The sequence below is a fragment of the Eptatretus burgeri genome, chromosome 6 (assembly GCF_056783735.1).
Source record: "Eptatretus burgeri isolate ZD-2024b chromosome 6, Ebu_testis_v1, whole genome shotgun sequence".
Taxonomy (NCBI): Eukaryota; Metazoa; Chordata; class Myxini; order Myxiniformes; family Myxinidae; genus Eptatretus; species Eptatretus burgeri.
In genome coordinates, this window is record NC_140966.1 from 16,838,424 (window position 1) to 16,854,213 (window position 15,790).

Genomic DNA, 15,790 nt, shown 5'->3' on the forward strand with positions numbered 1-15,790 from the left:
AAGCTGAAATGTCTTGTGTCAATAAGTATTCAACCCCTTTGCTATGACACTCCAAATTGAGCTCAGGTGTATCCAATTTCCTTTGATCATCCTTGAGATGTCTCTACAACTTGATTGGAGTCCACCTGTGGCCAATACAATTGATTGGACATGATTTAGAAAGAAACACACCTTTCTGTATAAGATGCCACAGTTGACGGTGCATGTCAGAGCAGAAACTCCACCATGGAGTCCAAGGAACTGTAGACACAATACCAAGATAGAATTGTGCGGAGGCATAGATCTGGGGAAGGGTATAAAACAATTTCTAGAGTGTTGAAAGTTCCCAAGAACACAGTGAGCTCCATCATTAGGATATTGGAAAAAACATGGAACTTCCCAGACTCTTCCTCGAGCTGGCTGTCTGACGAAACTGAGCAACAAGGCAAGAATGACCCTGATCAGGGAGGTGAACCAGAACCCAATGAGCACTCTGAAAGAACTACAGAGTTCCTTGGCTGAGATGGGAGAACAATGTCTTTAGCATTTCACAAATCTATGCTTTCTGGAAGAGTGGCCAGAAGGAAGCCACTTCTGAGAAAAAGACACATAACAGCACATGCCTGAAGTTTGCAATAAGGTACGTGAAAGACTGAGACCATGAGGCAAAGATTCTGTGGTCTGATGAGATGAAAATTGAACCATTTGGCTTGAATTCAAAGTGCTACAACTGGCGGAAAGTGAGCACAGCTCATTACCCATCCAACGCCACCCCTACAGTGAATCATGGCATTGGCAGCATCATGCTTTGGGGATGCTTTTCAGCGGCAGACACTGGGAGACTTGTGAGGATAGGGGCAACAATGAATGGAGCCAAATACAGGCAAATCCTTGAGGAGAACCTGCTTCAGAGTGCAAAAGACCTGAGACTGCTGTGAAGCTTTATGTTCCAAAAGGACAATGACCCCAAACATACAGCGAAAGCAACACTGGAATGGCTTCAGAACAAGAACATGAAAGTACTTGAATGGCTCAGCCAAAGCCCAGATTTGAATCCCATTGAGAATATGTGGAAAGGCATGAAGATTGAGGTTCACTGCTGCTCCCCATTCAACTTGACAGACCTTGAGCAAATCGAGAAGGAAGAATGTGACAAAATCCACAAATCCAGATGTGCAAAGCTGATAGTCATACCCCAAAAGACTCGAAGCTGTAATTGCTGCCAAAGGTGCTTCTACAAAGTATTGATCGAGGGGGCTGAATACTTATGTTACTATTTCTGCATTTAGTTGTTTTTTTTTTGGCAAACATTGTCAAGGCTCAGAGCTAACACACAGAATGTATAACAAATGGAGCAGGAGACAAGAGGGGCGGGAGAGGAAATCACAAACAGGAGGGAGCATAGACATTAGGAGATCTGTGGAAGGGAGAGGGATGGGGTGGGGTACATGGGGTAAATAAGATGGACACTACAGGGACTTTCAGGAAGGAAAGCAGGGAATTTGAAGGAGGTGGGTTTTCGGTGGATTAACAGGGGTAGAAAAGATCATGGTTATGGATGGGGGAAGACATGAGATGGTGGTGAATAGCTGTGTTGAAGACCTGGAGAGAGGAGTGGGATTGAAGAGAGTGTGGGAGTTTGTTCCAGAGGTGGAAAAAAAGAGGAATGAAAGAGTGAAGGTGAGCAGTAGTTCTTGATACCAATGATCCTAAAAGCCTTGGTTTCCACAGTGTGAAGTCGAGAAAGGTGTGAGGCGGAAGGACCAGCCCAGATGAGATAGCAGTACTCCATAGGGCTTTGGATGAAAGCTTTGCATGTGGTCAGGAGCTCAGGTGTGTCGATGAAGGACTTTGCACGACGGAGGTAGCCCAGTCGGCGACTGGCTTTGGAGGCCAGCTTGGAGATGTGGTTTTCCCATGAAAGATTGTGGCACATAATGAGACCCGAAAGCTTGAATGAAAGGACTTCTTCAAGAGGATTGTTGAGAAAGTAGATAGGGGGTTTCCAGATGGTCCTTTCAGTGAGAGTGTGAGATTTGCCAGGATTGAAAGACATGTTCCATGTATTGGAACACTTTGTGATTTTATCCAGGTCTGCAGAGTGAAAAGGCTGCTGCCTGTAAATCTGAAGGATGACAGATGGTACAACAGGGTGGAGTCATCAGCAAAGAGATAAAGAGGATTCTCCAGAGTCAGAGAGATCATTGATGAAAACAAGAAAATCATCGGGCCATATCCTTGCTGATGATTGGGAGAAGGCTGATTGGTCTGAAGTTGCAGGTGTGGTGAAAAATTGAAACCTTATTCAAGTATCTCCAGTCACAATACACGTCGAATCATTTATTTAATACATGATCATGGAGAATGACAATCAATGCAACGTCATTGTTTTCTGACTTGATGTTCCAAACAGAGTTTGATATATAGGGAACAGAAATGGGAGGGTTATCTATTCACATGTAAGCAAATTGTCCAATCACATTCTGATAAGAGACAAACAGAAAGTTTTCAAGGACGTGGTCATCACTCTGTTTCAAATGCAAATTCCGATGGTATGTCCTCAAGCACTTTCAAGCTTCAGCAGATATTTGTATTCCTTCACCGTCCTCCCCATTCACGACTATTGCATAATATATACTTCATTTCAACATAACAATACCCTGTGTTCATGTGATTCCAAAAGATTTACTACACAGCAAATTTGTTATTCATTAATTATAATTAAGCATTCCTGTGTCTCACTGCTGCCTGACTCACTGGCACCTTTATTTAACTTAACTTACCAACCAAGTGGAATGAAGAAAATATTATATTGTTACACAGTTAACTAAGACACTACATTTATTCATTATAAAAACAACGATCAGTATTACACATTTCACATTCAGAGAGGGGTCCAACATTTCATCTAACTAGACATGGACTAATAATAAGATCATTCACCAAGCCCAGATGTGCTTGGGCCAGCAGGAGAATTATACGCTCATTATTATTATTGTCATCTGGTTTGAAATGCTCGCATTGAGTGGTACAGTGGTGGGGTTGAGCATTTTCTAGTGGATTCAGGAGAGCACCTTCTCAACATTGAGAAAAGCAAACAATACATTAATCAATGATCCTAAGTTTTTAAAAGATATTGTTGTAGAATTCCCGCCCATCGGCGTGCGAACGACCGAGACTACACAATAGCGGTCGCTTCGCCCACCGAACGGAGAATCCAGTCGCGGCTTTCCTGATCAACGCCGGAAACCAGCCACGGGTGTGTTTGTAACCACACCACAACCTTGTCCGCACTCCACCCGCGCTACAGGGTCCGATCGCCAAATCTTCGATTTACCTAAATATTCGCACGGGTAGGTTACCAAGAGATTGTACCTCAACGGGACCGCTTGGAAACGAGCCGCTTAAGCAGCTCGCTTCCTTTTGGGGTAACCGAGCGGGGTATTATCGCGCAGTCCCGTTGGACCCGATCACTTTACCGGCTATTTAAAAACCAACTATATTCCGAGTGCAAGATGGGGCAGTTCAATAAGGGAATGGACGCAACAAATAGGTTTACATTCAAACAAGGACATTTATCTATCTATAATTACAGCAATCTCTGTGTGTGTGTCTGTGTGTGACCGCTGTTTCTCGACAACGTCTGGTCTGTCTAATTGAAACTTTCCAGGTATATTGCTGGGGCCCTGAGGATGTGCCTTTTCAAGGTTTGATATTAATCGGACAAGTGCTTCCCAAGTTATGGCCATTTATTTACCAAACCAATGGGAAGACACGTTGTTGCGTGGGCGTGGCCGATGGGGAAGGGAAGCTCAGCCACGTTCCCCATTACAGGTTACAACGTACGGGCTTCCAGAGAGTGATGACTTCGTGTATTCTAATAATTTCTCGATTTCTTATGCGCATTTATAGATAAATACAATGGCCCAAGTTATGATAGTTTTCATATTAGACGGTGTATAAATTTCGGGAACATCAGAGTGCTGGTATGCTCCAAACCAGGAAGTAAATTTTTTCTCTCTCTTCTCTTCTCTTTTTGTTTTTCCTTGCCACGACATTGCGAAAAGGTAAAATACATTGGCGCTAATTGAATAATTGGGTATTAAAAATAAATTGCGAATAATCGTAACTGCGAATAATATCGAACTTCCGGGTCACGCACGTACGGGCACGTGAGAGCGAAGAAATGGCCTGTGTGGTTTATGTATTTATTTATTTTTTATTATATATATATATATATATTTTTTTTTTTTTACGGGCACGTACTTGTTATAATAAAGCAAGTATGCAATTAAACAAGGCAAAAAACGTATGCAATTAAACAAGCAACAAAAGCACGACAAAAGAACTACAACCGTCTACGTATTATGTACAGTCACTTGCACTTAACAGCAGTTCCTACTTATTAGACGGGCTCAGGAACACACGTACGCACACACACACACACACCCAATAAATGGTGGCAGAGGCCTTTAATAACGGGCTCCAACTCGGAGGAAAGGTGAGCTGAAACCCAGATCCTATCTCGAACCTCTCCACCTCATGTGGTCTTCAAGTTCTTCGGACCCGGGCTCCAGCGAGAGCGAACTGGATCCAATCGCCGTGAGCTGCGATTCTTCCCGAGCTTCCGCGAATCCTCCCGCACTTCTAAACACGTGCTGGTGAGACGAGGCGCTGATCCTTCCCGTCGATGCGTTGCTTCCCCGAGGAACCACCTCCAAGAAGAGGTCGATGAGTCGCACCAAGCCGGGAACCAAAATGGAGAACAAAGAGCTCCACGAACCAAGAAGAAGAAGCCACCACTCGCAGCTCGAGCCGAGCGACCAGCTCAACTCTCTTCCAAGAGAAGCAGCTCGAAGCAAAAAGCTCTCCCGAGTCAAGCAGAAGCCAAAGCTCACTGAACCACCAAAGCAAAAAGCCTCCAAAAAGCCTCCTCCCGAGCCAGGCCTCAGCCGAAGCTCACTGAGCCAGCTGAAGCAACGAGCTTCCGAAGGCCTCAACCCTAACCCAAGCCAAACAGGACCCGAAGGTCTGCTGAACGACTCCCCTCAACTCCCTTCTCCAACTCTGCCCACGAACAAAAGAAAAGATCCCCTCTTATCCTTCTCCCGCTCTTCCGCTCTTCCCCCGCTCCCGGCGTGACTCATGACTCATGCCCTCGTGCTCCATCCTCCGCTCAGCCACGGGTGGGAGGGAGTTGTTGACATCATGAGTCATGGGACAGCAGGGTTCTTCTTGCTCTTCACAGAAGAGGGGGAGGGAGGTCTCCTTTGTTCGTTCCCTAACTATTAAATCGATCCGCATCGCATCTCATCGATTTTTGAACATTTAAACAATGAAAGGTGAGCTATCTCGGGAACAAGCACTTATCGACATAGCTGACTAAAGGAACCGGTATGTTGTGTGCAATCGAATTCCAAATTTGTAACACTACCCCCGACCCTTTTTACAGACTCGTCCCGAGTCGTCAAATTTTCGTGTGACCAGCATGTGTAAGTTTTCCCCTAGTATGTTCTTCCTTTGGATCCCTGAGTGTGACATTTCTTTATATGTGTCCCAAAAAGAAATAACCTAATGCGCTGCGTAACTAACTAAACAAACTCAAAGACTCATTCGAAAAACTTAACTAAAACTGCCGGCGCTAATACAAACATGCAGGTGAGGTTCCACGTATTTACAATTTTCACTAAACTTATCCATGACTTAACCATGGCCCAGGACTTGTGATCTGTGAAAGGGGAGAAGGTAAAAGTCATTTCAAAGTCCATTGATGCAGGGGAATGGATGGAGATGGTCGCAAAACACAAATGAGCATGATGGATGCAAGGGCTGCCTGCAGGGCAGTCCTTGCAAAACTGGATGGTCCTGGCGCACATGGTGATGGATGGACACAGGGGCAAACGCAAACAAGGGCTTCCTTCGAAGCAAGGAAGTCACTTCCGGTTCCGGGTTTGGAGCGACGAGAGGTCTCCTTAGGGGCTCTCTGCTGACGTTCTCAAAGTAAAGTTTCTCGTCGTTATTTGTCCCGTTTTAACTGTTTAATTTTCTCACCTACATGTAATGGTACTGTGTGTTCCTAGTTCGGTTTTGTTTCAAAAATGGTGCTATTTTGTGAGTTTTTTGTCGACGTTCTTAACGGGTGTTTGAGACCGAGGCCTTGGCCGAGGCTTGAGGCCTAATGGTTCCCCTCAATGTTCGATCGTTTTTTTTGTTTTGTTTTTTCTCCCCATCACCTTCAATTTCTATCCTCCCCATTACCTTCAATTTTCATCCTCCCCACTTTCCTAACGTCCCCCATTCTCCCAACTAATGTCTCTTTCTTATCTCAAAAAAAAAACAAAAAAAAAACCCAACAACAACAACACGCTAATCTTCTCCCGATTCTGCTTCTTCTTCCTCTTATTTTCCTCCTCGCCTTCTTCCTGGATTTTTTTCTACAACACTTCCATGACCTAATCTGTTGAAAACTCTCTCTCAAACATTAATAATAACAACAAAAACGATCTTATAATGCTTAATCTTCCTCTCTCACACATGTGGTACTCTTTACTGTTTCATAATGCACTACTCCTCTGCTATTTTAACAGACTGCTCTCATTTCGAGCTCTCCTTCATTCCTTGCCTAAAAAATCCAACTATTACAGCGCTTCTTCTCTCCATTCTCTGAATTCGCCTTCATTGCATCCATCAAGAATTGTGTTAAATCGCATCTCTGACCTAAAACTTTAAAAAACCCCAGTTTGCAATGGATGTTCACTTTCCATCAACCATTCTTTATTTCCAACTTCAGTGCCAACTCACCCCCCTCACCCCTCACTCTCACTCTCAAAGCAACCATCCCAATCTTCTCCCTCCAAGCCTCCCTCTCACCTCTCTCAAAAATTCCCCCTCACCTTTCTCCCACCTTTCATCCCCCTCACACATCCTTCTCAATGTTGCCCCCCTCTCATCCACCAAGCTGCCTCCCTCCACTGCCCTCTCACCTCCATCTCTTCACTCCACCTCCTCAAATCCTCAACTGCCTTCTTCCCCCTCTCTTGTCCCCCCTCTCCCCCAGCACCACAGAGCCATTTGTCCTCGTCATCCAGCCCCCTCCCCAAGCTATTCTGCAATCCCCCACACTCTTTCAACAACCCTCCTTACCTCCCCACCTCATCCCTTGTCCTACCCCCCCACACCCCCTGCACCCAAAGCCTCCTCCCCTACCTCTTCATTAAAAGTGTGGACCTCAAATATCCGGGGCCTTCGCTCAAACCTTTCAGATCTTTCCATACAGGCTGCCACTGACAAACCAGACATAATCTGCCTAACAGAAACTTTCCTCTCCCAAGACGTGTCTGACTCCCAAGTGTCTCTCCCCTGTTACTCCCTCCTCCGGTATGATAGACCTGAGCCTCGTCCTGGTGGAGGTGTTGCTCTTTTCATCAAAGACTTTATTCCTCACTCTCCATGCACTGCTCTCACTCCCTCATACCCCCAGGAATACCTCTGGCTATGGCTTCCCCTCCGCTCCCACCTCATGTTTATATGTGTACTGTACCATCCACCTAACAGTGAAGACTCCATCTACACCTCACCATCTGAAAACATGGACCATCTTCTATCTTCTCATCCAAACTCTCTCTTCCTCTTATGTGGTGACTTAAATTGTCATCACGCCAGTTGGCTAGGTGGGGGTACCTCTCTCACCTGTCATGGCACCTCAGCAAAAGCTTTCTGCGACTTATTAGGACTGACTCAATCGGTCAACTTCCCGACCCGGATCTCAACCAATGGTACACCATCTCTTCTGGATCTGACTTTGACAAATTTCCCTGACAATATCTGCTGCTCTTTTTTTGCTCCAATCGGTTCTTCTGACCACGTCCTTGTCAAAGTGGACATCTCTTTGGCTGTTATCAGAGAACCACCTCACCACCGTCGAATCTGGCATTTCACTCAAGCCGACTGGCAGGGTCTCCGAGCAGCCACCAAACTTATAGACTGGTCTCCCATCACTACTTTCTCAAACATCAACTCATCCTGGGAATTCTTTCAAAGAAACTTGCTCTCCCTCATGCACAGATTTATCCCCTCTCGTGTTCAGTTGTCCTTCCCTTCCTCCCGCCCTTGGTTTACTGAAGCTTGTGGCGAGGAAGTTGTCCTGAAACAACTTGCCTTTGTCTCATGGAAAGCAAACCCAACTGAGGGCAATCTCAGTTCCTTCCACAAAGCTCAGAACAAGTGTGTATCTACCCTCAGGAGAGCCAGACAACAACATCTTTCTCATCTCAAGTCTGAACGCTCAAACCTCTCTCTCTCCTCAAAATCCTGGTGGCGTTTAATCAAATCTGTTTCTGGTGTATGTTCCCCCTCCATCCCCTCCCTTGCCTCAAATGGCCGCACTGCTGATACCGAACGTGATAAAGCCGAATGCCTAAACTCGGTGTTTGCAGCTAAATCTTGTGTCCTAAACCCATCAGTTTCTCGACCCACCTTAACCAGTCGCACCCAACTGTCCCTGGACTCTGTGTCCTTTGCTCCTAACAAGGTGGAGAGCTTGCTTTCAAACCTCGACTCAGATTCTGCAACGGGTCCAGATGGAATCAGCCCACGTGTCCTCAAAGCCTGCTCTTCTGCTCTTGCTCACCTTCTCTCTGCTCTATTCACCCTCTCATTTGCTCAAGGTCATCTGCCATCTGCTTGGCTATCTGCTAACATCACTGCCCTGCACAAAAAGGTGCAAAAACAGATCCCTGCAACGACAGACCAATCAGCCTTCTCCCAATCATCAGCAAGGTTATGGAATCCATCATCACTTCAGACATGAAATCCTTCCTCTTCTCCAATGGCTTGATTTCCGATCATCAATTTGGTTTCAGACCAGGTCACTCTACCCTGGATATGCTACTTCTGCTCTCCCATCAATGGATGGAGGTCCTCACTGCCAGACAGGAAATCCGAGCCGTATCCCTGGACATATCACGTGCTTTTGACACAGTCTGGCACCAGGCCCTACTCACCAAACTCTCTTCCCATGGTATCCAAGGCCATCTCCACTCATGGCTCGCAGACTTCCTCTCCTGTCGCAGTCAACATGTGGCCCTAAATTGAGTTCTTTCATTCCCTCTTCCTGTCCAGGCTGGATTTCCTCACCATAGCGTTTTGAGCCCTGTTCTTTTTCTGGGTTTCATCAATGATCTCTCCGACTCTGGAAAATCCTCTATATCTCTTTGTTGATGACTCCACACTCTGCCGTACTATCTGTCATCCCTCAGACTGGCAAGCAGCAGCTTCTTCGCTCACTGCAGATCTGGATAAAATCACAAACTGGTCCACACGTGGAACATGTCTTTCAATCCAGACAAATCTCACACTCTCACTATGTCTCTTCGAAAGGACAGTTTGGAAACCCCCCCCCCCCATCCACTTTCTCAACAATCCTCTGGAAGAACTCCTTTCATTCAAGCTTCTGGGTCTCACTATCTGCCATGACCTTTCCTGGGAAAGTCACATTTCCAACCTCGCCTCAAAAGCCAGTCGCCGACTGGGAATCCTCCATCGTGCAAAGTCCTTCCTCGGCCCTCTTGAGCTCCTGACCACTTACAAAGCTTTTGTCCATAGCCTGATGGAGTACTGCTCTCCCCTCTGGGCTGGTGCTCCTGCGTCCCACCTTTCTCGGCTTCATGCTGTCAAAACCAGGGCATTTAGGATCATCGGAATCTCCCGCAATGAAGCTGAGTCTTTGGGCCTCTCACTCAATCACCGCAGGTTGGTCGGTGGTCTTTCTGTCTCCTACCGACTCCTCTCCAGCCTTGCCCCCCCCGCTCTCTTTGCGATTTGTCCCCACCACATTTCCACAGGGAGCTCAAGGTCCGCCAACAACCCCCTTCTGGTAAAACTACCAAAATCATGAATCACTGCTCACCTTCACTCTCTCATTCCTCTTTTTTCCCGCCTTTGGAATAAACTACCTCACTCTATTCTTTCCCATTCTTCCCTCCAGGATTTCAAAACAGCTGTTCACCACCACCTCTTATCATCCCCCATCCAAATCCTCGATCTTTTCTATCCCCGATAATCCACCCAAGCCCACTTCCTTCAATTCCCCTGCTTTCCTTCCTGAAAGTCCCAATAATATCCAACTTCTCTTCCCCATGTTCCCCGTCCCGTCCCCATCCCTCTCCCTTCCACAGATCTCCTAATGTGTCTGTTCCACACTGTTTTGTCCTTCCCACTCCTGCCCCTCTTGTCTCATCCCCCTTGCTGTGTGTTGTGTGTTAGTTCCCATACGAGCCTCGACAAGATATACAAAAAAAAGGGCTCGCAGGCATGGGGTCATGGCAGAGGCAGTCAAACGAGGCATGGCAAGGCAAGTCCATGCAGAACAGGCGGCTGCAGCACAACAGGCCGGCAGGTGAAGCTGGCCGGCCTCTGGTGTGGTTCCATCAGGTCTAGAGGGAGTGCGGTGGTGCTGGCCGCTCTGAAGGCAGGCTCGGACCTAGCCTACTGTCTCCCCCCACTCTATTGCCTTTGCCTGTCTCTGTCCATACCCACTCCCTTAAGTTGCCACACAACACAACAAAATTTATCCCCTCTTTATTTTTATTTCCCTTTTATAATTGTCTCCCTAACGCCCTTTATCGTCTTTGTCTGGCTAACCTATCCTGTCAACCTTGCCTACTCCCAACCCTACGTTCCCTCTCTGGAGGGGAAAAGGGAGAGACTAGCGTCCTGTCTCGAGGCCCAACAAAGCCTCAGAATGGCCTCCTCAGAGTTCAGCAATCTGCCAAGGTGGGTCCAGCGGCCTACAACGAGCGAAGGGATGGATGGTGCGAAGGGGTACATCTCCTAACTACCCTAACATTTATTACACCTGAAACTACCCCGGGGCTTTCCAAAAATGCCTCACACTTAAAAACTATTGGTTCTAAAAACCATGATTCGCGTCTCCTGTGTTGGTGTCCATTATAAATTTGGGCCTTGCCCTCAAATTTTCATTTGTGCGCTCGCACAATTTCCTGGCTGGGCAGCGTGGCTCAACTGGCAGGAACTCCCCCTCTGCCAAACTCTAACCATGGCACCCCCAGGCCTGCAGGCTGCCTCCGAGCCTAGCTGCTTCCGATAAACATGGGGGGTTTCCCTCTCTGGCATTGCGCCCCTTCGATGCCCACGTGGCATGTTGATGCCCCGGGTCCCTTTCTGAGGGTCGCCCGTGCCCACTACACTATCCCGGTCCCTCTTGGACCCTTGGCCTACTCTGGCCGACTAGTCCTGTGCCCGGGGTGCCCACTAAACAAAACTCACCTTTCCACAGCCATGCTCCCAGCGGTCCATGAACTCCTGCACCCCTCCAAACGAGTTTCGTGCCTTCTCTCGACACAAACAAAACGATCTCCTGTTAGTAAATTTGAATAACCCATGAGCTAACATTAAACTGACCCCGGGGTCACTTGGGTGGGAATCACTCCCCCCCCCCAAACCAGTCATTGCACCATGCATACCACATTCGCTCCACTCACACACTTGGGCCTGCTGTCCCACACTCATTCCTCACACACTTTCCATTTCACAACTCACACCAACACTCTATACTGCCATCCTTCCTAAATAAATCCCCTAACTAACTCGTGCTCCCTCATCATCCCTTATTCTCATGCACGTCCCATTTACTCTACGTAGCTAAGCTACGTCCCCTCTACACATTTCCATGTCTGTCCATGTCTCCAAAAATCCAAAAATTCCCATTTCCTAAATCTAAACTGAAATCCCTCTAACTAATCCATTCCACGGGCTCCATGAGGTACAACCAACCCATGTCCCCATGAAGCCGGTCTAACTATCTCTAACCCATCCCCCAAACTAGTACTTCCTGTGCCCCCAAACAGGGGGTCTTCCACCCCTTGCCCAGGGAATCCTGTTCACCCGAAGCGAGGCTTGCTTTTTTTTCATGCGTGCACCAGCGCGACAACTCGCAACCTGCGCTCCTTTCCACATGACGTCATGGGTGGAAGTCCATGCAGAAGCTGTTCGTGCATCTCGTCATGGCAGCTGTTCGCGCATCTCGTCCCTGTCCCTCCTCAGACGGTACCATCCGGCAGGGATTTCTCTTCTGCCGGATTCCAAACCTGCAGCCACGACGTCACCCTGCGCATCAAAAACAAGCCTCGCGTTTTGAGGGGTTCCCCACGCGAACACATGTGCTCTGCTCGTCGGAGCTTCACATACATGCCCGCCTGGAGAACCCATCCGGTCCAAATCCATTATCCAGCCTACCTTCTGTCCGTCCGCGGGATCGGCTAATCCACCGCGTGCGTTTACGGACTGGGCTTCACTCCCGCAGACGCGCACGTGGCGGCCTTGTGCGTTGCACGGCACGGACCCCACGCGCGCTGCTGTGCAAACCCGGCACGGTCCCAAATGCAGCTACGACCGCTACTCGGCCTTTGTCCACCGTCAGGCACCATCGTCGTCGCACTCTTGCATACAAACTTCCACGTGCCATGACGCTCACACACCTCGCCATGACACTCGGACATGCAGTTGTATGTTCGTGCATGCCAACCACCATCTCCCTCACATCATCACGAACCATCATCTCCTCTCACACATGGCGCTTCTCCCTTAAACACCTTTTCACTCACGCAATGCGTGCTTTCCAGCACGCATTTCGCCACACTCGTAACCACACACACCGGGACGACCACACTGGGGATTTGTGCCACCCCACGCGCTCTCGGGGTCTCCATACCCCCCAAGCTCCGCGTGCACCCATTCACAGCACTCGCCCCCTCTACCTCGCAAGGCTCGACCGGACTCACCTCGTCGCGATCCACCTCAAGGGGGCACATTTCATCCCTTCGTTCCTGAAGGAGGCTATCCTGCTGCTTGCATCAGGTCCCAACACATTCCTCAAGCTCAACGCCATTGTCCCTCACTACCTCCATGTGTGTGTGTTCGTCCTTTGTGTCGTCCACTTCACCCCCTCTCTCCTCTATCTCCCGTGTCTGTTATTTCTATTTCCTGCGTCTCCGTCGTTGTCACCGCTACCTCCTTTACTATTTCCTTTTCTTCCTTGTTCCATTTTCCTTCCCATTTGAGTCGTTCTTCCTCTCTGAGGCTCTTTAGTTGTTCATTTTCTTTCCGGAGCTTTTCCATCTCCGTGGACTCAAATTTTGCTGTTTCCTTGAGTTGGTTAATTTCAAACTCATATTGTTTTTGTTTTCTACCCCACCATCTCTCACGTTCTTCATTCTCCAATCTCATCATTTCTTTCAATTGGTTCAGCTACCTTTCCTGTTTTATTCCTTGTTATTTCACTATCCCCTCGTACTCCAACCTTGCTTTTTCTTTCAATTGGTCAACCTCAAATTCATGTTCTTTTTGTTTTCTATCCCACTGTCTCTCACGTTCTTCCTTCTCCAATCTCATCGTTTCCCTCAACTGGTTAATCTCCCTTTCCTGTTTCATTCCTTGTTCTGTCACTATCTCCTCGTACTCCAACCTTGTTTTTTTCCTTTTGTTGTTCAGTTTCAAATTCATACTCTTTTTGATTTTTATTCCACTGTCTCTCTTGTTCTTCATTTTGCAATCTCGTTGTTTCCTTCAATTGGTGAAGCTCCCTTTCCTGTTTCATTCCTTCTTCTTTCATTACTCTTTCTTGCATCTCATTCTTTAATCTGGCCTTGGCTTCCAGCTGTTCGATCTGCCCAGTGTGGTTCCTTAACGTTTCATTCTCCGTTCTCGTTCTTTCCTCTCTTAACATCCTCAGTTCGTTTTGCAATTCCGTCACTTTGTTTTGGTGTTCCTGTAACTCAGAATTTTTTTTTCCCATTTTTCCTTTCTGGCCTCATCACTTCTTTTCCATTCTCCCTTCCACAATTCGTTCATTTTCTTACCGTATTCCTTTAGTTCCTCCAGGCGTTTCTCTTTCATTTTTATCATCTCTTCTAGGCTTTCTCTGTCTCGATTGCCTCTTCCTACCTCTTGCTTCAGTTTTTCTAATTCCAAATTGTGTTTCCGTTTTTCCTCTTCCAGCTCGGTTTTCCATTCTTCCTCCAATTGTGTCCGAAGCCCGCCAATGTCCGCCTGCCTCGCCTGCCATGACCACGTGGTTTGAAACGGTGGCTGGGAGCACCCGCCTCGTGTCGTGCCATTCGCTGTGGTAATAATAGCAGCCCGCTCTGTGTTGCGCTGAGGTGCGATCGTGCCACGATTTTGCAACTCCGTTTGCCGGCAAAGTTCGTGCTCAGTATAGGGTGAGCGGTGTCACTGATTGAAATTAGTGGTGGGGTCATAAAAAGAACCGTCCTGGGCCATGGATCCTACATTCAAACACATTTCAAATCCACCCTGCACCCGTTCGCCCTGAACCGCCATCTTGCTTATCGGAATAAATTTTAAAGCCCGCAATTTAATGGGAACCGAGGGTCGCTCCACACACCCTTGGTCCGATTCCCGTTAATTTAGTTGGAGGCGGGATGGATTTGAATCCCACACTCCTGAACACCAATGTTGTAGATTTCCCGCCCGTCGGCGTGCGAACGACCACGTCTAACCTATAGCGGTCGCTTCGCCCACCGAACGGACAATCCAGTCGCGGCTTTCCGGATCAACGCCAGAAACCAGCCACGGGTGTGTTTGTAACCACACCACAACCATGTCCGCACTCTACCCGCGTCTTTGGTCCGATCACCAAATCTTCCATTTACCTAATTATTCGCGTGGGTAGGTTACCGAGAGATTGTACCTCAACGGGACCGCTTGGAAACGAGCCGCTTAAGCAGCTCGCTTCCTTTTGGGATAACCGAGCGGGGTATTATCACGCAGTCCTGTTGGACCCAATCACTTTGCCGGCTATTTAAAAACCAACTATATTCCGACTGCAAGATGGGGCAGTTTGATGAGGGAATGGATGCAACGAACAGGTTTACATTCACACAAGGACATTTATTATAATAAAGCACGTATGCAATTAAACAAGGCAAAACACGTATGCAATTATACAAGCAACAAAAGCACGACAAAAGAACTACAACCGTATACTTATTATGTACAGTCACTTGCACTTAACAGCAGTTTCTACTTATTAGACGGGCCCAGGAACACACGTACGCACACACACACACCCAGGAAATGGTGGCAGAGGCCTTTAATAACGAGCGCCAGCTCGGAGGACAGGTGAGCTGAAACCCAGAACCTATCTCGAACCTCTCCACCACATGTGGTCTTCAAGTTGTTTGGACCCGGGCTCCAGCGAGAGCGAACTGGATCCAATCGCCATGAGCTGCGATCCTTCCCAAGCTCCCGCTAATCCTCCCGCGCTTCTCAACACGTGCTGGTGAGACGAGGGGCCGATCCTTCCAGTCGATGTGTCGCTTCCCCAAGGAACCACCTCCAAAAAGAGGTCGATGAGTCGCACCAAGCCGGGAACCAAAATGGAGAACAAAGAGCTCCACGAACCAAGAAGAAGAAGCCACCACTCGCAGCTCGAGCCGAGCGACCAGCTCAACTCTCTTCCAAGAGAAGCAGCTCGAAGCAAAAAGCTCTCCCGAGTCAAGCAGAAGCCGAAGCTCACTGAACCACCAAAGCAAAAAGCCTTCAAAAAGCCTCCTCCCGAGCCAGGCCTCAGCCGAAGCTCACTGAGCCAGCCGAAGCAAAAAGCTTCCGAAGGCCTCAACCCTAACCCAAGCCAAACAGGACCCAAAGGTCTGCTGAACGACTCCCCTCAACTCCCTTCTCCAACTCTGCCCACAAACAAAAGAAAAGATCTCCTCTTATCCTTCTCCCGCCCTTCCCCCGCTCAGCCATGGGTGGAAGGGAGTTGTTGACA